This window comes from Desmodus rotundus, chromosome 2 (genome assembly GCF_022682495.2).
Source record: "Desmodus rotundus isolate HL8 chromosome 2, HLdesRot8A.1, whole genome shotgun sequence".
Taxonomy (NCBI): Eukaryota; Metazoa; Chordata; class Mammalia; order Chiroptera; family Phyllostomidae; genus Desmodus; species Desmodus rotundus.
In genome coordinates this window covers 58,025,719-58,048,956 of record NC_071388.1, presented here as the reverse complement: position 1 = coordinate 58,048,956, position 23,238 = coordinate 58,025,719, and the positions used below count along the sequence as shown (strand labels likewise).

At 40.5% G+C, this 23,238-nt stretch overlaps 1 long non-coding RNA gene and 1 pseudogene across 5 annotated transcripts in view; one reads left to right on the top strand and one right to left on the bottom strand.

Annotated features, from left to right (window-relative positions):
* LOC123479350 (uncharacterized) overlaps positions 1-23,238 on the bottom strand; it is a 64,424-nt gene that overhangs the window by 15,130 nt on the left and 26,056 nt on the right. The window lies entirely within an intron of this gene.
* LOC112300925 (large ribosomal subunit protein uL1-like) lies at positions 5,749-7,335 on the top strand (annotated as a pseudogene).

Below are 23,238 nucleotides of genomic sequence, written 5' to 3'. Positions count from 1 at the left end.
CTAAAATCCTGACTGTTCTCTGCGCTGGTACTCCTCTTTCTCTCTCATCTACCAGAAGAGGCATTCCTCACATCTCTGGGTCCTGAAACTTTTGTATCTTTTATTTATCCATATTCTTGATTTCTTTCCATTAAAATGGTTTTTTTCAGTCTATCTTATCTTAATATCCCTTGACCCACATCCCTTTTCAGTTAGCACACACTCTCTCTCTTTTCCATTTCATCAACTTTTGAAAAACTTCACCATTGCTTCCCAAGGCACTCCTGGTAACATTTCTAGGAACTTCCATTTTGCTAAATCCAATGTACATTTTTCAGTCCTCGTTTTACTGGATGTTTCAGCCTCTTTTGTCAGAGTGATCTCTATGTCTTTCTAGAAAACACACCCTTCCCTATCCTTGCATGTGTGTGTAAAACACTGTACTGTTTTGCCTCCAACACCTCTGGCGATGTGTTCTCTTTTTCTCTGCAAGACTCTGTCCTCCACTCCCCTCTTGGTTGTAGATTTTCCTCAGAACTTCGTCTTAAGCCATTTCTCTCTCCAGATTTATGCCAGGTAATTTGATTATTCTCTTGGCTTTAATTACTATTAATTTTCTGATGACTGTCAACTCTAGATCTCTAGCCTGTATTGCTCTTCTGAGTTTGAGACACATGGAACTACCTATCAGCAGTCTGCACTTAGATGCCTAAAAGTTACTTCAAACTCAAGGTGAGTAAAATTCAACTCATCTTCTACCAAGCTGCTTTTCTTCCAGTGTTTTTTATTTAAGAAATGACATTGCCGCCCTAGCTGGTGTAGCTCAGTGGATTGAGCACCAGCCTTTGAACCAAAGGGTCACTGGTTCGATTCCCAGTCTAGGGCACATGCCTGGGTTGCAGGCCAGGTCCCAGGTAGGGGGTCGACGAGAAGCAATCACACACTGATGTTTCTCTTCCTTGTTTCTCCCTCCTTTCCCCTCTCTCTAAAAATAAATAAATAAAATCTTTAAAAAAAATAAAGAAAAAGAAATGACATTGCCATCCACACAGTTGCTCAAAGCAGAGATGTGTGTGTGTCACTCTTGGCTTCTCTTTCCCCACTCAGTCACCACAGCCCTGGTGAATTATCAAGTCCTGTCAATTCTACCTTCCTAAATGTCACTCAAATTGGTCCACATGTCTCCATTCCTATGGCCTCCACGCTCTTGCCTGGGCTACCATATCTGCCTCCAGTCAACTGGTCTCCCTGGCTCCCTCTTATGCTCCCTGCCCTCCTCCCCCATGCATTTCCTACACAGGAGCCAGAGTTACCTTTCAAAAACAGAAATCACCTACTTCGACTGCTTAAAACCCTTCAGTTGACTTGCATTGCTTTGGGGATAAAATCTGGTCCCTTGTCTTTATTTCCAACCTCATCTCTCTAGCATTCTCCTCTTCTTCCTGCTAAGTTCTTTCAGTTCCTTCCCTTCCACCGTCTGGATCCTCTTACACCACAGGTATAAACACAAGGCCCGCGGGCCGAATCCGGCCCTCCACCTTGTTTAACCTGGCACCTTGTTTCTACCCAGCGGCAGCGCTGAGCTCTCGTTTAACTGAAGGAGTAGTTACATTTATACAGGCCTAAAATTACATTCGGCCCTTTGAAGGCAACTGTGAGTCTGATGTGGCCCCCGGTGAAAGTGATTTTGACACCCCTGAGCCACATGTACCAAGGTAACTCGTATGCATTCCTCTGGTTTTAGCTTAAACAATGTTTCTTCCAGGAGGGCAGGAGCCCTGTTCTGTTTACACAATGCCGCTTGCAGTGCTTATCATAGATTTTACAGGTTTTTTTATTTTTTATTTTTGTAATTAATAACTACCTATTATTTCTGGATCGTAGGAAATGTGTTTTTCTTGTTTTCCTCTGTATCCCTGCTGTCTTTCACTGTGACTGGCACGTGGTAAACTATTAAATGTGGACAGGAGCCCTGGGTGGCGTGGCTCTGTGGACTGAGCATTGACCTGCTAACTGAAAGGTTTCTGGTTTGATTCCCCATCAGGGCACCTCCTAGTCATGATTGCGGGCCAGGTCCCCAGTTGGGGGAGCACAAGAGGCAACTACACGTTGATGTTTCTCTCTCTCTCTTTCTCCCTCCCTCCCTCTTTCTAAAAATAAATTTTTAAAAAAGTGTGGACAGGAGAAAGGGAGAACAGGAGAAAGGAATATAAAATGGATTAGAATACAACATTTGCATACATTTTAAAGGTAAAACAAGGCTCCAAATTAATCTTGCTTTTCTATCACACAAGTATGGTTTATAAACTTCACAAGTTACATGTCAGCATTTGTGGGTTTTTTTCTTTAGTGGGAAGACATATTTAGTTAATTGAGTCTGCAGATTTCATTGAATAGACAGAGCCAGATATTTACTGAGACCAGGAGTTCTCAGCCTGGAGTGTCCTTTGGAGTCACTTGGAGTGGGGAGGGTACAAATTCTGTTTCCTGAGTCCCACCTTTATAGAGTCTCATTTAATTGGCGTTAGATTTTTAAAAGCCCTCCACATGATTCTGTTGTACAGCAAAAGTTACGAACATGACAATTACTAGAGTTTCTTCCTTTGCGACTTGCTTCACTGAGTGATATCTGAACCTGTTAGAGAACAAGAAATTCAAACAATCCAGATTCAGCAGTACCCTGACACCCACGGTGCTTTCCACTTCAACTAAAAATGGCTGATATAGTAAAAAGAATTCATTGGTACAAGTAACTGTCAAGTGCAGAGAGAGTGTTGATTTCAGGCAAAATGACCCAGTGGCCCACTGATGACCCCAGTGACCACCACTTATTTTTCTGCTTCTCTTACCTGTCTTGGTGTTGGCTTTCTCTTTATGTAGGCCCTTCTCCTGGCCAAAGGTGGTGGCTGCTAAAGTCACCTGGAGTGTGAACCCATCTTTGTCCCAGTGTTATTATTAGAAAATGTTTTCAGATTCACTGTGATTGGACTAGTTTAGGTTACAAGGCAGTCACTGGGTTTAAAGGGTTGGGATGTGCTAGAACAAGAGTAAAGTCATCTTCCCAGGAACCGCAGCAATCCTCAAAGGAACGTAAGGTGTTTGGGAAGGAGGAAGGAAGAAAAACCAATGCCAAGACCGTGAAATGTCTGCTATTCCCACATAGTGGCTTGGCCTCACTGCAGAATTTGTGTACAAAACTGTAGTAGTACTTTATAGTATTATGTTACGTATTATACTATAAACTGTATAATATTTTATAAGTCACATAGTACATTTCTGCATCGATCCCCACAGTTAGTGACTAATCATAAACTAACATGATTATACTTATCTCAAAATTGTTTAGTGAGAAAGAACTTGAGAACAGAAAATCTGACTTGCATCCTGCAAGTGTAAGTTGCCTCACATATGGCCTTTGCTCGGTGCTTGGTGAACACTGTCCTCTGGCCTCATTTAGAAAAACAAAAAGTCTAAAACCTCCAGAGAGTCTGATTTGTGGATTTCTACCCTCCAAACAGTGCCACCAGCCAAGAAGATTCTATTGAACTTTGCTTTTTATAATTGTCACTATAAAAGCAATAGGGTTTAAATCCCACCCCCCGCCCAAAATATATTATTGAATTACAACATCGGGCATGCCATTTCTAATGACATAAGCTAAAAAAGAAAAAAACATCACACACAAAAGTTCCCCAAGAAGCCTCCTCCCTTTCCCCATCCTTCAGGGGATGCTAACTCTCCCTAGTTGAAAACTCACTGTTCTAGAGCTTGCTCTCACCGAATACCCATCTGATTATAATTTGGCTCTGCATAAAAAGTTTCCCATAGACAGAAATGTGCTAACCAGAAAACATGGATTTGGGGTCTGCTTGTAATTAAGTTTCTCATTGCAAGTTAATTATTGGCATTCATCAGCCCTTAGAGTCCTGTTGTGTCTATGTGTGCTAACGTTTAAGTTTCTGCGTTTATAAAACAGAGGACCACATTCGAACAAGGCCTCTGCCATAAACTTTACTCAGATCAGAGATGTTATCCTGCCCCGGTGGCCAGTCATTCTTCAAGCCACCCTCGGCAGACTTCTTTCCATTCAAATAGCACCAGTAAAATTATTTTAAAAAGAGGAATAAAATAAAACAGGTAGAGTTCCTTTTACCATTTAAAAATGCAGTGCCTGAATCCTCTGTCTATATACCTAGCACACATTCCTAAACATGGAGAGCAAGAGCCTCAGAGGTCATCCTCCTGGGGCTGATTATGAGACGTTACCTTGAAGAGAGTGCTTTTGAGGAAGAACTCAGTAGCCAGAATGTTAGCATTGAGAAAATATGGGCCTCCAAATCTCTGGATTATCTGTCGAGGGAGGAAGCTTATTTGCAAGAGCTGGAGACTGATTTCATCTGCAGGGTTGCAAGTTTCATTATTCTGGAAAACACAGAGGGATCTTCCAGTGATGAAACATCATGGCCAAACCCTCTGCAGAGATGCAGTTATTGTTGTTAACTATAGGAAATTTCAACCATATACAAAAGTAGATAGAATAGTTTAATGAACCCTCATATGCCCATGAGTTGATTGGTTTTATTAACTGTATTTTATTGTTTATGCTATTACAGTTGTCCCCATTTCCCCCCTCTGCTCTGCCTCCCCAGCCCCTACCCACTCCCTCAGGCAATCCCCACACCATGGGTCATGCATATATGTTCTTTGGCTAATTTCTTCACCTTCTTTCAAATAGTTCCCACCTTCCCCCTCTCTTCGTACAGCAGTTGGTCTCTCCCATGTTTCTATGCCTCTCTTTTTATTTTGCGTGTTAGTTTATTTTGTTCACTAGATTCCACTTATAAGTGAGATCATGTGGTATTTGTCTTTCACTGACTAGCTTATTTCACTTAACATACTAGTTCTCCAGGTCCGTTCATGCTGTGACACAAGGTAAGAGTTCCTTCTTTTTTACTGCTGTGTAATATTCCATTGTGTAAATGTACCACAGCTATCTTATCCACTCATCAACTAATGCACACTTAGGCTGTTTCCAAATCTTGGCTATTAAAAATAATGCTGCCAAGAACAGAGGTGTACATATATTCTTTTGAATGAGTTGACTGTTATTGAAATTAAGTGATGGGCATATTGTGACAAGATCGGTTGAGGGTTCATTATACTTATAGTTCTATGTATCTGTGTAGGCGAACCATGGCAAGAAGGTCTAGGTAAGGCCTAGAAAGGGGGGCTTACTTTAGAGTAAACTAACACACTCTTAAACAATCAATGGATCTAAGGGGGAAAAATCCACAAGAACTGGAAAATAGAGATAAATGATAACTAAACCAACATACCAAAACTTACGAGGCACCGTGAAAGTAGTGGTAAAGGAAAATTTGTAGTTACAGATGCCTACATTATAAAACAAGAAATATCTCAAATCAACAACTTTACAAGTTAAGGAACTAGAAAAAGAACCAACTAAACCCAAATCTAGCAGAAGGAAGAAAATAATGAAGATTAGAGCAGAGATGAAATAGAGAATAGAGAAACAACAGAGACAGAATGGAACGGTGGTTGCCAGGGACTAGGGAGCAGGAGGAACAGGGAGCTATTGTATGAGGGGACAGAGTTCCAGTTTTGCAACAGGAAAAGAGTTTGGGAGATGGGTGGTGGTGATCGGTACCCAACAATGTGAATGTACTTTGCACCACTGTACACTTACAGATGGGTAAGATACAAATGTTATGTATGTTTATTTTCCCAGAATTTTAAAAATGGAGAATATTTAAAAATAAAGGGCCCTCGATAAGATAGCAAGAAAATCCTGAGAAGAAGGCCCTGGGAGCCATTGAGCTTATCCTGAGAGCAGAGGTGAGTGGCCTGTGGCTGAGTGAGAGGTTGATAATGAGCTCCCACTTCCCACTATCTTTTTCCTTTTCTTCCTCAATTCCCTTTTTTTGATCTGCTTCCCTGAGAGAAAAATCCCACTTCCCTGAGATCTTAAATTCCAAGTTTGGTGTGACAGTTAGGGAAAGAAAGAAAGAGAGAAAGAGAGAAAGAGAGAAAGAGAGAGAGAAAGAGAGAGAGAGAGAGAGAGAGAGAGAGAGAGAGAGAGAGAGAGAGAGAGAGAAAGAAAGAGAAAGAAAGAAAGAAAGAAAGAAAGAAAGAAAGAAAGAAAGAAAGAAAGAAAGAAAGAAAGAAAAGAAAAGAAAGAAGAAAGAAAGGAAGGAAGGAAGGAAGGAAGGAAGGAAGGAAGGAAGGAAGGAAGGAAGGAAGGAAGGAAGGAAGAAGAGAAAGAAAGAAAGAAAAAGAAAGAAAGAAAAGAGTGTGAGGTTAGTATGGAAGGTCCTTTTCTGATAGTCACAGATTTTTTAAAAATCCCTGGGGCCTGGACTTCGTAGTATCAGTACAGATGTGTGAAGGTAAAAAAGTAAGCACTTTTATGATATATTTGGGTTCATGGTCCAGTTTTCCTGAATAAGCATTTTAGGTAGGGATGGAATTTTGCATAAGTCCACCTGTTGTTCGCTTATTTTTCAGTAAATACAGCCTTGGTGATAGACCATTTCTTGTTCTTTCCAAAATGAGGATAATAATGTCACTCGTCTTATTAACAGTGAAATAAAAATCTTGGAGAGTAACATAAATGCTTAGGAAATGTCTAAATACTCTCTTTTCCATTTTTTGCAGCACGAGGAATCATGAGCGGCAAAGTCTCCCGTGACACCCTCTACCAGGCGATTGAGGAAGTCCATCAGCACGGGAAGCAGCACAAGTGCAGGTAGTTTTGGGGGACAGTGGAGCTGCAGATCAGCTTGAAAACTGTGACCCTCTGAAGGACAAACGCTTCTCGGGTGCTATCAGGCTTAAGTCCACTCCCTGCCCCAAGTTCTCAGTCTGTGTTCTGGGGGGTCAGCAGCACTGTGATGAGGCCAAGGCCGTGTCTATCCCCCACATGGACCCTGAGATGCTGAAGAAACTCAACAACAAAAAGAAACTGGTCAAGAAGCTGGCCAAGAAGTATGATGCCTTTTTGGCTTCAGAGTCTCTGATCAGGCCTGAATAAGGCTGGCAAATTCCCTTCCTTGCTGACCCACAGTGGGAACACGGTGGCCAAAGTCGATGAAGTGAAATCCATAACCAAGTTCCAGAGGAAGAAGGTGCTGGGTCTGGCGGTGGCTGTTGACCATGTGAAGATGGCAGAGTATGAGCGTGTGTACAACATCCTTAGCTGTCATATCCTGGAGTCATTGCTCAAAAAGAACGGGCAGAAGGTCCGGGCCTTGAACAACAAGGGCACCATGGTCAAGCCCCAGCACTGAACTAAGGCACAGATTAATAAACCATTCTGCTACCATTAAAAATAAAAGTCTAGATACTGACTCTCACTACAGTCTTTTCCTAAACCTCCACTTAGTGATATTTTCCAAATGTATGAATTTTTATGTCTTTACCTCTAACTGAGAATATTCTCCTTCACTAACCCCACCCCACATCTAATCAGGGAACTAAAGTCTTTCCACATGTTTCAAATTTACAAAATTGGTTATCCGATTTGCCAGCCTGTCTTTCACCTCTTGGGCACCAGAGGGCAGCATCTTAAGGCTTCCCTATCTGGGACACAAATCCACCCCCCACTCCACCCACAGTCCTTCATCCCTGCCCCCAATCAAAGTTTTCTCTGGATTTGCTCCAGCACCTTGAAGAAGCTTAAAGGAACAATGTAGCTTTGTTTTTCCTGATAATTAACGTTTTTTCTGATGGCTCACCACACCCACCAGAGACAGAAAGTAATGATTACTCAGGAGGCTGCCACCCTTTATCAATCTGCACAATCAAAAGAATTGTCCTTGTAAAGTCTTTGTAAACAATTAGTTCAGAATATTTTTTGTTCTTAATTGTTTTGAGGCTGAAGACAATCTAAAACTCTATTCCTTATTCTTGCCTTGAAAGCTTATAAAGTGAGATAATAGAAGTGAAACTGCCTTCAAAGGGGAAAGAAGAACCATATAATCACATAGTAGAGTTACCTCTAGGAGATAGGTTAGCAAGACAAGGCCTTTTCTCTAATAAGGAATCAATCAATGGTCAACAATGATTGCTAGGGACAGATTTTTTTTTTAAGAGTAAAATTAATTATTTTGTCCTTGTCCATGTAGTTTATGGTTTTATTTTTTCTTATGATTCTGTGTTTCCTTTATGAAAAATTTTCACTTTCTAAACCTGTTCATTCTTGTGGACTTATCCTAAACTGCATGTTCAGAACCACTCAAGTGGCCATTTGTTCACTTACAGAATATTGTGGATATTAAGAAATCTAGAATGTCTGTTTGCTCCTTGGACAACTATGATTAGATTAGCTCGAGGGGTCAGAGACTTCAGAGCATCTGAACAGCAGTTTCTGAATAACCCTCACTAGATAAAAGATGTTATGCTCAAAGTTTGTCAATGTTTTCTTTGTAAGCAAACATGGGACCAATATTGCTAGGAAGACAATGTTATAATATAATAATATTATAACGTTCACCAATGTTATAATATTGGCGAAACTCCCCAGCTCACCTACCCCAAACAAGACAAAATAAAACGTTTTATCTAGTGAAATACATTGTAGCCCCCTTTGGAGTCCCCACCACTTTGTTATGGTTATTTTTAACTTTGTTGTGATTTCTATAAGTAATAGGAAGAGGAAGTAATATTTGTAGAACATTTTATTCACACACACCAAGTTGAATTTATCCGTCTCCTGATTCCCATGTGAGACACATTCGTGGGTGCTATTATCTCCATTTTATGGTATGGACAACTGCTTCAGAGAAGTTAAATAAGTTGATAGATTTAAAAATTCAAGATACACATTATTACAGGAGATAATTAGGTTTTTGTTTTACTTTTTAGAATTGGCAGACAGTTCTGAATTTCTCATTTTTATGGGTAAAAAGTTTTAAGTCAAATATTTGAAATTGAAATATATTTCAAAACTAATATGGAGTACATGGGAAATTATTTCTGAACTTCAATTGCCCCAACTCCAACACAACCCAAATCATAAGTTTCAGACCCTTTCTTATTTCTCAGTATTACCTTTCCTCTCCATCCCCATACCCTGCTCACCAGGGACTCACTCTCATTTATAGGCTGTGTCAAATGTGGGTGTTTGTTTGGGAGGCAGTGTGGGTGGAAGAAAAAAATGTAGCTTTGGGCATTGGACACCTGTTTCCCCTATTTATGTATGGTGTGACCTTGATCAAATGTAACTTGATTGAGCCTCAGGTTCCATATAAGCAAATAACAATAATGACATATATCTCTTTGAGTTATTTTTAGGATTAAATGATATATCTTTTGTATTATTCTGAAGTGTAGTTGATTCCAAAATACTTTCTATCCTTTTTAGTAGTAACCTGGGTAATATCTATTAGTAAATTATTTTGCCATTTCCATTAGGGTTTAGAGTTTTGAGTATAGTCAGGAAGCTAGGGCTGTTACTATTCCATAGGAATTAGCTTTGGGGATGGGCCTCAAACCAATATCTACTTTAAAAAATTGTTTTTTAAGATTTTATTTATTTTTAGAGCAAGGGGAAGGGAAAGAGAAAAAGAGGGAGAGAAACATCAATGTGTGGTTGCCTCTTGAGTGCCCCCTAATGGGGACCTGGCCTGCAACCCAGACATGTTCCCTGACTGGGAATTGAACCAGCAACCCTTTGGTTTGCAGGCCCTCGCTCAATCCACTGAGTACACCAGCCAGGGTGACTTAAAAAAGTTTTATTCATAAGGTTCAAGAATACAAAGGTAGGTATACAATCTTAATTGTGCTGGCCACACTTGCTTTCTTCTTAAAAAAAAAAAGCCTTTTATCTATTGATTTTTAAAGAGAGTGGAAAAGGGAGAACGAGGAGAGAGAAACATCGACCTGTTATGTATTCCTTGGTTGATTCTTGCTTATGATTGAGTAGGGATCGGACCCACATCTTTAGGGTATTAGGACAATGCTCTAATCAACTGAGCTACCTGGTGAGGAAGCTATTCCTCTTGATATAAACTCTTGTCAACAACTAAAACAACCTGATGGTCAAGAAGTGGGTTCACCTCATAATACAACACGGGAAACGTGAATTCAGAAGAGTTCAGGAAAAAGAGAATATTGGTTAAATGGCAAATCAAGGACTGAACATGAAGACAGTCATGGTTAGAAAAACTCTGATTTGGGGAAATAATTTTCTGTGTGTTTCACTCTCCCCTTCTATCAAAGTTCTAATAATTCAAAGTTTAAAACTATAAAATAAAATTCTACCTTCCTTCCCTTCTCTTTTCTCCTTCCCTTCCCTTTTCCTTCCTTTCCCTTTTCTTTCTTCCTATGACTTCAGCTTCATTCAGCATTTATTCAGTAAAAAAAAAATAAACTGAGCACCTGATGTGTGTCAGACACTGTGCTAAGCACTAAGAATACAATGCTGAGCTGAACTGCCATAGTCTTGAGACTTCTGGTCAAGATGGTGGCATTGGTAAACATGGCTCACCTCCTTGCACAAGGACATCAAAATTACAACTAAACTATAGAATAACCATCATACACAACCATCAGAAATTGAGATGAATGGAAGTCCTAAAACTACAGAAGTAAAAAATAAACATATCGAGACTGGTAGAGGGGCAGAGACAAAGAACAAGTTTGTCTCACACCCACACGTGGCAGATAAAAATTGGGAGGGATATCTTAGGAGTGAGGGGTTCCAGCCCCACACAAGGCCCCCCAGCCCAGAGTTCCAGTGCCAGGAAGATGTCTCCATAACTTCTGGCTGTAAAAATCAGTGTGGGTAGAGGCTGTGGAAAATGGAAACTTCTGGATTCCCAGGCAGTTCCTCTTAATGGGCCCACCCACAGACTTACTCAGACTCACTTCTCTGAGCTCCAGCATGGGGGCAGCAGATTGAAAGGCATCAGAAACATATGAGGAGAAACTGAATTGTTCAGCATCAGGGAGAGAGCTGGGGGGCAGCTTTCTCCCAGACAGAAGTGCTGACAGAGGCCATTTTTCATTTTCTGAGTCCTCCCTCCACAGAGCCACAGAACCAGCAGACGGGCGCCCTATCTGAGACTCCAACAACCTGGCTCACACTGTTTGCCCCACTCTGGTGATTCCCTGAGGCCCTGCCCCACCCAAATTTTGGGCCCACCCAAGCTGTTTCCAGTGGGTTTTCCATCCAAATGGCTTATCTTGGCCCATGCTTCAGATTTTCCTAAATTCTCTCAAACAAGCAACATCTGGCTTCAGCAAGCCCTGTAACTCATTAAGTGACCCCAGGAATACCAGTTAAGGGGTCATGTCAGTACTCCTAGCAGGAGATGATAGTGGCTGGAACTTGGTGGTCTCACTTAAGAAGCTGAGAAGTAGAACTTTGGGAATATATTATAGAAGAAGAATTAAAGTGACTTGCTGACGGATTAGATACAGAGCATCAGGAAAAGGAAGAAATCAATCATGACTCCCAACCTTTTGGCCTGAGCAACTTGGAGCATGGCAGTGCCATCACTGAGATGTTAAAACCTGAGTTTGGGTAAAGGTATACACCAAGAGTTCACTCTTCGGCCATGTTGATTTTGAGGTACCTTTCAAACACATGCGGATGTCAAATAGTCATTTAAATATATGGTTCTGAGGCTCAGGAGAGAGAGTTGGAGATATCATGTGACTGTTGTTGGCATGGAGATTAAATCCTTTGTTCAAAAATACATATTGAATGTCTGTTATGTGTTAGTGGGTGTATTATATACTGGTACCGGAGTAGTGACTTACATGATATCTTAGAAGGTGACAAGTGTTATAAAAAAGGGAAGGGAGGATTAGTATTGTGAGCCTTTAAATAAGGTCACCGTTAAGATTTCAAAGAAGTGAGAAGTTAGCACTGTGGCTACGTGGGAGAAGAGCGTTACAGGCAGAGCCAGTGCCAATGCCCCAAGGTGAGAACATCCCTGGTGTGTAGACAGCAAGACGGCCTCAAGAGCTCTGGGCTAGGAACTGGGTGAATCCCTGTGGTCCCTGGGGCCCTCCACCTTTAAGAGGTCAGTCAGGTGTATGGAAGAAAAGCTGTCAAACATAAGAAGCAGCATGAGTGGTAGGTAGGAAACCAGGAAAATGCAGAACCAAGAGACTAAGAGAAGAGAATGTTTCAAGAAATAGAGACTGGGTCCATTGATACTGCTGAGAGGACAGGTGAGACGGAAACCAGAAGTGACTACCAGAGTTGGCCTGCGGTGGCCCAGGCAGAAGGAGGGTCAGTGGAGTGATCTGGATGGAAGTCCAGGTGGTGAAGGTTGGGAGTAAAGGTCTGCAAGGGACAGAACCAGTGGTCAAATTGTGTATGCTCTGGAGCCAAGGTAAATTTTCTCTATAAAAGAAGTTCCAGTGCCATTCCCTCACAGAGCAAATGCATCTTGCAGCTCTCTTGAGTGTAACCACAGAGGCTTTTGTGGCACTCAGTGAAACATGGCTGAGTTGAACCACTGTCACTCAAAGTGACCACACCACCACATCTATCCCTGAGCTCATCCTTGTGAAAGCCTAGAGCAGGGGTGTCAAACTCATTTTCACCAGGGGCCACATCAGCCTCGCGGTTGCCTTCAAAGGGCCGAGTGCAATTTTAGGACTGTATAAATGTAACCACTCCTTAACAGTTCGATGAGAGCTCGGCGCCGCCGCCGCAAGGTGCTGGGCAGGGTAAAACAAGTTGGAGGGCCGGATTTGGCCCACAGGCCTTGTGCTTGCCACCTGTGGCCTAGAGTGTATTACTCGATCTCTCTGAACAAATCATTCACTTAATCTTTTTGTGTAATTTCTCTGTGTAATAAGAGGAGTTGCTGGAAAACTTGTTAGCTATTTCTATGGTTTTTAGAAACATTGTCATAAAGAAACATAAGTACTGAACTTAGAGCTATGATTTAGTTGTAAAATATTATTGATAATGATTACACATCCTTCTTTCATTTTAGACATGTACTTATAAAATGGTCTTCATATAAACCCCTAAGAAGAGAAGGGAGAGAGCAATAACTTTATAGAGAATGTCAAATGGCTGAGGAGCTGAGTGGAGTTAGGGCCTGATGAGACCACACCCACTTCCCAGCACACACCCTTACTCCTACTCACAGATGCACACTCCAGAGGCTGCTGACACTTGGCAACTCAAAAATAAAACAGAGGCGAATGTACTTGGTTTATATCACTTTTGACATGCTAATAAGAAGGGTAGAATTATTTTACTGCTGATTTCCCATACTTTTGACTGTTTCATAAGAATTCTGGTGGTTCTTTTTCTTTTCGAGTGTACAAGTCTTCCTGCCAAATAGCACCCATATAATTAAATCACTACACAATCAACTTAGAAGGAGTTAATCAGCAAAAGCTTCACTCAGCTGGGGAGTAAAAATCACTTTGGCACAAACCTCAGTTTCTATCTGATTCTACTTTTAAATCAAAAGCAGACTCTCACAGAGATGCTTTGTATACCCATGTTTACAATAGCCAAACGGTGATAGCAACCCAGGTGTTATTCAGCCTTAAACATACTATAACACAGATGAACCCTAAGGAAATTATGCTAAGTATCTAAAACAAGCTAGGTACAAATAGACAAATACTGTAGGACCCCACTTATATGAGGTACTTAGAGTAGTCAATTTCATAGAGAAAGTGACATGGCAATTGTAGAAAACAGAAGGAGCCGGGGGAAGAGTGAAGTGGGGAGTTGTTTCGCAACATGAAAATACATCTGTACATTGGTTGTACAACAGTGTAAACGTATTTCCCACTACTGAACTGTTCACTTAAAAGTGAGTAAGATGGTAAATTTTATGTTATATATATTTTATCACAATTAAAAATAAAACAGACAAAAAATGAACCAACCAACAAAACAAAAATAAAAGCAAACAAGAAAAAGAAAGCCCACACAGTAGGGCTGAGAACATAGTGATTCTGTATCTCTGAGAGTAACAAAGAGTTGGGAAAAGATGCCCGTTGGGTGATAAAGACTTGAAGTCAGTCATTGACAAGCCCAGGTACAGTGTTTGGTAGTGAACCAAATAGGTCCAGACATCAGCTAGGAATGCGATAGTCTGAGGTGGGAGATTGGTACCCACGGGGGTGCTCTGAAGACAAAGCAGTAGCCCTTTACGGCAGGTTGCTGGATGGGGGAGGGCGGAGATGAGGACAAAGGAAATAGAGAGGACAACTGCTCTATTTCTAGTTTAGGAGAATAGTGATGGTACTGCCATAATCCAGGAAACGGAAGCTGGAGCCTGGGCAGATGATACAAGAGGCAACTGTGAGTTCTGTAACACACGTGTTAAGTTTGGGATATGCGAAGCTATTCAGCTGGCAGTTAGTTTAGCATCTGAGAGGGTGGTCGGGACTGAGAAGCCACATTGCCTCTTGTCCAGCATTTTCTCAGGTGGACTCAGTCCTCTGAGAAACAATTATCTCTGATTTTCTCAGTGTATGTGAATGTGTCAGAGGCCCTGAGACTCAGTGCTTTGGGAAAGAAGTCACTTAACTTTGTTTTCCAAACTCATTTGACTGCCCAGTCCTTTTTTTCATGAAATATCTATTATTTTACTGAGGCCTACACTTTGGGGAATTGTTCTCTAGTTTACGTAGATATTTTTCTGTTGACAAAGTAGAGCAAAGGAGAAGCCGGTTGGAGTTTTGATAGATCTATGGGTATTCAGTGTGTTCCTATTAAATCACCAGAGTGAGGAAGTTTCCAGAAACCCAGACCTGACCTGGGAACTGAGGACAATAACCCCTCTGCGTGGGCAGTGGTGGTGAGGGCTGTGGGGGGTTTTGATCAAAGACAGCTTGTTTCTTGGCTTTCTACCTACACTACAAGTGCCAGCAAAGCTCTGCTCCAATCTCTCCCCTGGTTCTTTTTTATCCTCTACATTGGCTTCTTGTCCTTGCTTTTCCATTTGCATAACTAATGCACACAACACAGAGTTCCTGCAATTTTAAAGACAGCTGGCCAGCACATCTTGGATGCTAATGTCAGGAAACATCTGGAAGAGGGCTAAAGTTACTGCAGGCCCAATTGAGAACAATGAAAGCACATTAATATGGAAAATTCAGTATGGGAGGGCTTGTGTACATAAAAATGGCTGCCAGGCCAAATTATAAAAGCCTTGTGAAAACCCTCTTGTAGTTTGGGCACGAATACCACTGAGCAACTGGTAAGCCAGCTAAAACCGAAATATTGCTACTCTTTCTTGGGCCCTCATCTTTGACGCTTTCCTTTTCTTAAAATGTTTCCTAGAAGTCCTGCCAGCTAACCAAGATACTCTTTGCTGAAAATCCATGAACTAGTACTTTATTTTATTAGATTAATTTTAAGCTAACCCCCTTCTTTTCTCCTTATTTCAAAATATAAAGATATGAAGTATACACACATTTTTGCTGTCTCTAAGAAGTCAGCGTTGGCAGAAATATTGAGCTTTATGAAAATTGTGACTGTAATATTTAAATATAAACATTATTTCTTAAGGCTGCATGGTATAACAGCTATAAGAATGGGTTTTAATGTTTGGATTCTAGCTTGTTCTCTTAACCAGTGATAGTGAATTTTGGGTAAATTACTTAATTAGCATAACTTCATCTGTAAAACTGTGATAATTATTCCTGCCTATTTGGACTGTTATGAGGATTACACAAATTAACGTGTGTTTGAAATGGTTAATGAGATGCCTGGCCCAGGTTAGCCATAATGATTGTGGTTTGTCGATATCCAAGGATTAAGAAGAAATCCCTTCTATAATTTATTTCCCAAGTTCAAAACAAAGCATTTGCTTTCAGTTTCTTGTCCTCAGATGTGTTTTAGAGTTAGGATTTCTCTTCGAAGTGTTCCCTAGAGTTCTAACTACTGTTTCCCTTTATTTTTAGAATATGAACAAGTATCTCAGTCTCTTGTATGGATTAATAATGTGGACCCTGAGAAAGAAGATGCTTACTAAGAAGGACTTCTGGTGGTTAACTGGGCTGAAATTTAAAAAACAAAAACAAAACCAAAAAACAGCACCTAGCAGCCATTTGTACACAGGGGCTCTCATGCAAACTGTGCTTCAAGGAGAAGCCTGCACTGAACTGCCTGCCTGCACTGCGTTCCTGCCATGGGAGCCAGCCCTTATTAAGGAGTTCCCATGGCCCTGCATCTACCAATAGGATGGAGGCTTTCCTAGTCCAACTGAAGCTGTGCAGCCTGTCCCCATCAGCATCTTCACCAACCAATGCCAATCAAACTGTGAGGATTAGGGGTTCTCATATGCATGAGGACAGACCAGTCAGTGATCAGTGCTGGGGACTTCTGTCTACATAAGTCAGCTCCTTTTTAGCTGAGACAGCACACTTTCCCTTTCCACCCAAGAAAGAAGACTGTGTTTCCTTTTCTGGGGCTGAAATAACAAAGACAAAATACTGAAGATACCTGGCCAGACCAAAGTGGAGAAGAGGGGAACAGACCTGCACAGAACAAAGCGGAGCAGGCAGAGCAGAGCAGAGCCAAGCCAAGCGAAGCAGAGCTGTCTAGCTGGAGAGCGGCCTCACCCCAGGGCCACCTCATTGCTTGTGCTTGTTCCACAGCCTTGCTGCTTCATAATTGAGCTATAACTCTGTTGAGCTCTGCTGTAGCACAATTGAGCTGTTTGCACTGGAGAGTTTCTTTCTTTACCACACCCCAAGTTGTGGATTCCTGCTGAGGTTGAATTGGCACCAATGACCCTCAGTTAACGATAATTACCATCTTACACTGCCTTCCAGTATTGGGACTCTCCGTCCTTTGTGTGACACCTGCTTTTCCCTCTGAAAGCTTGTTGAATTTTTATCCTGTCTCTAGGGTTCTTAAATTTCACAAGGATGTGCTTTAGCGTTGGTCTGTTTTAACCCATTGTACCTGGTATTTGCTACCCTCTCAGTCTGGTAGTTCGTGTCTCTTGGTTTTAGAAATCTTGAATTACTAACTTATTATGAGTTCCTCCCCATTATTACTTCTGTTCTCTCTTTCTGGAACTGTTATTTATTAGAATATTAGAACTACATTGGTATTCCATCTTATCTCTTATTTTTTTATTATCCCTTTCTCTGTCTTTTGGCTTTATTTTCTGAGAGTTCCACAAGTTTATCAGCTTAAAACTTTTGTTAAGTTTTAAAATGTTATTATCATAGTTTAAATTTCCAAACATTCTTTATTGTTCTCTAATGGTTTTTATAGCATCCTATTCTTATACAATTCTTTTTACTTCTCTAAATATATTAATAACATTTTTGGAAGCTTTTATTTCCCTGCATAGCCTCTGTTTCCTCTCCAATTGATTTTTTTTTCATCTTTATGGTTTTGTCTCTATATTTTCTGGTACAGGCTTTCTTCAGCTGTCTGATGACCTTGCCCTTCACTCATATTTTTAAAGCTGATGGGAAATGCTGTGAAATAGACATAGGTTGTTGAATTCAATCTTCACTCTAAGGTGATCTGCCTGGGACATTAATTTTTAATTCTTATTTTTCAGATTTTATTTATTTATTTTTAGAAAGAGAGGAAAGGAGGAAGAAAGAGAGAGAGAGAGAGAAATATCGATGTGAGAAAAGAACATCCATTGGTTGCCTCTCGTATGAGCTCTGACTGGGGACCAAACCCACACAACCCAGACATGTGCTCTGGCTGGGAATTGAACCAGTGACCTTTTGCTTTGCGGGACAGTGCCCAACCAACTAAGCCACACTAGTTGGGGCTGTCTGGGACATTTATATGAGGAGAAATGTCATTACCTTTAGGTCTTTTTTCTCAGTCTGTTTGAATTCTTCAAGGAGGAAACATTTCCTCTCTTACCTAGAGAACAATGGCTTCCAGTGTTCTGGAAGCTAAATGTGGGCTATAGAATCACAGCACATCATATAAACCTTGTTTCCAAACTCTCTTTCAGTATTGTATTCCTGATCTTAATCATGCCCAGGGCCCCTAGTTCTGGCTTAGAGACCCTTATCCTCTGTTGAACAAAACCTCAAGTCTTTTGCTGTTTTAGGAGAGGCAGTTGGCTAAGATGCATCTGGGAGAGGGGCTTTTGAGGTGGCCTATCCTGGGAATTGAGCTGCTCCTTGGTTTTCCTATCTTTTGATTTAAGATTTAGCTTTCTCAGTTTTCTAAATCAAATACCAATTGTCCTATTATTCAGCCTCTAAAATTTTGTTATCATTATTTCCTTCTCCTTTTAATTTTTAAATGTCTCTTTATTTCTATTTTAATGGAGATTTGAGGGAGGGGATAAATGCATTTGTTCAATTGGCCATCTTTAATCATATTTTTTAAATTTTTATTTATTGATTTGAGAGAGACAGAATGAGAGAGAGAAACATTGATTTGTTGTTCTACTTATTTATGTATTTATTGGTTGATTCTTGTTTGTGCCCTGACTGGGATGGAACCCGCAACCTTGGTGTATTGGGACAACGCTCTAACCAGTTGAGCTACTTGACCAGGGCTTTAATCAGTATTTTTTTAAAAAAGATATCCTTAATGTAATGATTTATTCTGAAAATTAGCTTTTCTGTGCCAGAATCCCAAATCAACTAATTTGCTTAGAATAGTTTTGTAAATGTGTTCATTCATTATTTTCTAACTGGTTTTTAATATTCTGGCTGTTATAACTGCTGCATGATAAATGTTTCGATTTGTTGGCAAGCCTTCTTGGGTTGTTCATCACCTTTTATGTGGCTAGAGATGTAAACAACATGTGTGTCCCAGATGGTTTCTGACATACAGGCTCCCACTTTGTGACATACTTCTTCACAACACCACAGGCTTCCAAACACAAGTCCCTAAATCTACTTACTTTAGCTTGCATCCTTACAACCAAAGATTTTATCACTGAGTGACTCAAGTCTCTGTAATGAGAAAACCTTTATGTTTAATACCTACTTTGATAGGAGACTTTATAGTCTACCTTCTTTCTGTAGAGTGAGGTGTAGGAATGGATTGGGACTTAGGTTAGGGGAAGGGAGAGCAGTAACAAGATGAGTAACAACAGGAGCAAGGATTTAGGTCCATGCTAAATATTAATACCTTCCACATTTTAAAATCTAATTTTATGCACTGGTGAAGAGTCCCACAACGGACACCCTTCTGGCACAGCTGATTTCCTAAGGGTTTGGGGGACAGCTCAGGGAGTCACTTGAGTGGGCTTGGACTGTGTGGCATGTGGCCAGTCTCACAGCAAAACAGAACAACAGCCCTTGCAGTCTCAGAAATGCCATGCTGGTCCGGGAAGCACTAGGCAAAACTGAAGTTTCTTAAACTGATTTTTAGCCTCCAATAGTCAAAGAAAGACTGATCTTGCTTTTTCTTTTTTTAAATTAGTCAATCAGAATGTGCTGATAGTACTTTTTTGGTGTGCAAGATTAAAGTTGAAAAACCTGCTTTAGAAAATAAAAAAAACATATAGGAATTGTTATTGCAATTGTTATTACTTACTGCTTACTATTTGCTGAATGCTTCACACACACGGGCCCATTTAACCTTCCCAAACAACTTTGCAGTTTTATTACTAGGTCTAGCTTCCATATGAGAAAAGGTGAGTCTCTGAATGATTAAGCAACTTACCTGAGGCCACAAAGCTATTAAAAATGGAAACAGGCCCTGGCCGGTGTGTTTCATTTCGTTGAAGTATCATCCCGTAAACTGAAAGTTCGCGGGTTTGGTTCCCAGTCAGGGCACATGCTTGGGTTGTGGATTCGATGCCCGGTTGGGGTGCATATAAGAGTGGTACGCTGGTCGGGGCATGTGCCTACGACAGGCAACAGATCGATGTGTTTCTCTCCCATCAATGTCTCTCTCTGCCTTCCCCTCTCTCTAAACATGTCCTGGGGTGAAAATTAAAACAGTATTTAAAAACAGGACTTTTAGAGTTTTCTCCAAAGCCCAGACTCCTTGCATTGACCTAGCATGCCATGGCCAGACAACGTCCACACTTGAGATGGTTTGTTCAGTGTTCATTTTTGAATGTGGGAAACACTTCAGATGTGCCAAGAGGAAATGTGTTTATTCCCGCTGACATATAACAAAATTAAAGGCAAACTTGCCTATTCTATAATACAAGTATGTACAACAGAAATCACAACCTTCCAATACAGGTACACAGATGACAAACACAGGACATAGAAGGGGTCAGCTGAAGGTGCTAATTGCCGGGGCTGCCATTCTATCTAAAACTGTTCCAGCCCAATAGAGAAACTGCAAAGATCTGGATTCCTGTGTTGCAGTCCTGGGGTCACTACTAACCAGGTATATTGGCCTTGTCACCTATGATGGTTGATGTTTCTCTTTTACATTGATGTTTCTCTCCCTTTCTCCCTCCCTTCCCATCTCTAAAAATTAATAAATAAAAAATTTAAAAATAATAAAATATATTACTTTGTAAAGTTTATAAAAACATAGGGCCTTATGAACACATCGGTAGAGAATCCCAGGGCATTGGAAAGTTCCCATGAAACTGAGGGTCCTAAAGTTTAAACTTTATTAGCTTCATGGAAAATCTGTAAACCCACCTTTGATAGTGGAGATAGAATTAGGTAGATGGGATTAGAAACTGCCAACCAGCATGTCACCAGCAAGTGATATATAAAGAGGTACTGATCTTGTACCTTTGGGGTGGCAGGGTAGGGACCTTAGACTACAGGTGGAGATGAGAGGGAAGGCTCTAGAGCAGGGTTGTCCAACCCGTGGACTGTGAGCCGTATACTGCCCAGGATGACTACAAATGTGGCCCAACACAAAATAAAAAATTTACTTAAAACATTGTGACACTTTTTTGTAATTACATATCACAATGTATTTAATGTGTGGCCCAAGACAACCCTTCTTCTTCAAGTGTGATCCAGAGATGCCAAAAGGTTGGAAACCCCTGCTAGAGGATGGGATCTGATGGTGTAGACTTGGTCCTTGCAGAGCATCTGTTACTCTCTGCTTCCTGGGATGCTCCGAACATGGCCAAGGAGGTGCTTTGTCACCTTCAGCAGCTACTGTAGCATACGCCACTTCCTATCATGAACAGAGCCCTGTAGAGCTGCCAGAGGAGTATGTGTTCCCAATTAGGTGATGCTGAATGGGGCTCCACAGTTCTTGTGATGGCTCTAAATCTTTGTCTTTACCTGCATTGCACATTTCTCCTTGTTGTTGAGGTGTTCTCTTAGTGGCATCCAAGCTAGCTGAACAGCATCCATAATAACAAATCATGTGTGTTCTGTGAATTAAAACTTCAGCAAAATTTTGAAATAATTGACATAAAAAAGTTGGATTGAATTAGAAATCCAGTTGGTATCTCAAGAAATGCACCATTATGCCCTGACCGGTATGGCTCAGTGGGTTGGGCATTGTTCTGCATAGCAAAAGGCCACTGGCTTGATTCCTGGTCAGGACACATGCCTAGGATGCAGGTTCAGTGCCCTGTCTGGGCACATACGAGAGGCAACCAATCAGTGTTTCTCTCTTACATTGAAGTTTCTCTCCCTCTTTTTCTCCCTCTCTTTAAAATTAAATAAAGAAATAAACATTTTCAAAAATGTGTCATTTCATTTGCTAATAATTTAAGTTCTTTAAATATAACATTAATTGATGTAAAATTTTGAATGTCTATGAAAAAGTTTTGGTTTTCATAAATAGTAGATACCAAAAATTTAAAGAAATCATTGTAAGGAAGCCATGGTCAGAAATTGCATGTAAACTTTTCAAAGTTAAGACCTGATTTTATTTTATTTTATTTCATTCCCTTTTATTTTATTTTAGAGAGAAGGGAAGGGAGGGAGAAAGAGAGGGAGAGGAACATCAATCAGTTACCTCTCGTATACACCCCAAACAGGGACTGGGCCAAAACCCAGGCATAGGCCCTGACCAGGAATCAAACCAATGACCTTTTGCTTTGAGGGATGACGCCCAACCCAGTAAACCACACGAGTCAGGGCTAAAACTTGTTTTTAAAATTTAATTAATTAATTAATTATATTTTATTGATTATGCTATTACAGTTGTCCCAGTTTTTTTCTCCTCTTTATTCGCCTTCACCCAGCACCCCCCACCACTTTAGTTCATGTGTATGGGCCATACATATAAGTTCTTTGGCTTCTACATTTCCTATACTATTCTTAACCTCCCCCTGTCTATTTTCTACCTACCATTTATGTTTCTTATTCCCTGTACCTTCGTCTGCATTCTCCCCCTCCTCCTCCCCACTGATAACCCTCCATGTGATCTCCATTTCTGTGATTCTGTTCCTGTTGCAGTTGTTTGCTTAGTTTGTTTTTGTTTTTGTTTTGTTTTTAGGTTCAGTTGTTAATAGTTGTGAGTTTGTTGTTATTTTACTGTTCATATGTTTAATCATCTTCTATTTCTTAGATAAGTCCCTTTAACATTTCATATAATAAGGGCTTGGTGAAGATGAACTCCTTTAACTTGACCTTATCTGGGAAGCACTTAATCTGCCCTTCCATTCTAAATGATAGCTTTGCTGGATAGAGTTATCTTGGATCTAGGTCCTTGCCTTTCATGACTTTGAATAATCTTTCCAGCCCCTTCTTGCTTGCAAGGTTTCTTTTGAGAAATAAACTGATAGGCTTATGGGAACTCCTTTGTAAGTAACTCTCTTCTTTTCTCTTATTGCTTTTAAGATTCTCTCCTTATCTTTAATCTTGGGTAATGTAATGATGAAGTGCTTTGGTGGGTGCTTCCTTGGGTCCAACTTCTTTGGGACTCTCTGAGCTTCTTAGACTTCCTGGAAGTCTATTTTCTTTGCCAGCTATGGGAAGTTCGCCATCATTTTTTCAAATAAGTTTTTAATTTCTTGCTCTTTCTCTTCTCCTTCTGGCACCCCTATGATTTGGATGTTGGAACATTTAAATTTGTCCCCAAGGTTCCTAAGCCTCTCCTCATTTTTTTGAATTCTTGTTTCTTCATTATGTTCTGGTTGAATATTTATTTCTTCTTTCTGCTCCATATCGTTCATTTGAGTTCCAGTTTCCTTCCCTTCACTGTCTGTTCCCTGTATATTTTGCTTTATTTCACTTTGGTTAGCCTTCACGTCTTCCTCTATTTTGGAACCATACTCAACCATTTCTGTGAGTAAAACCTGTTTTAAAAAGTTATCTGTTGAGTCCAGCAATGCAAGCTAGATAATCAAAAACAACTTTGCAGAAAAGGCATTATAAACAACTAATTTAGACTTTAGATGTTGGAATGATCAGGCA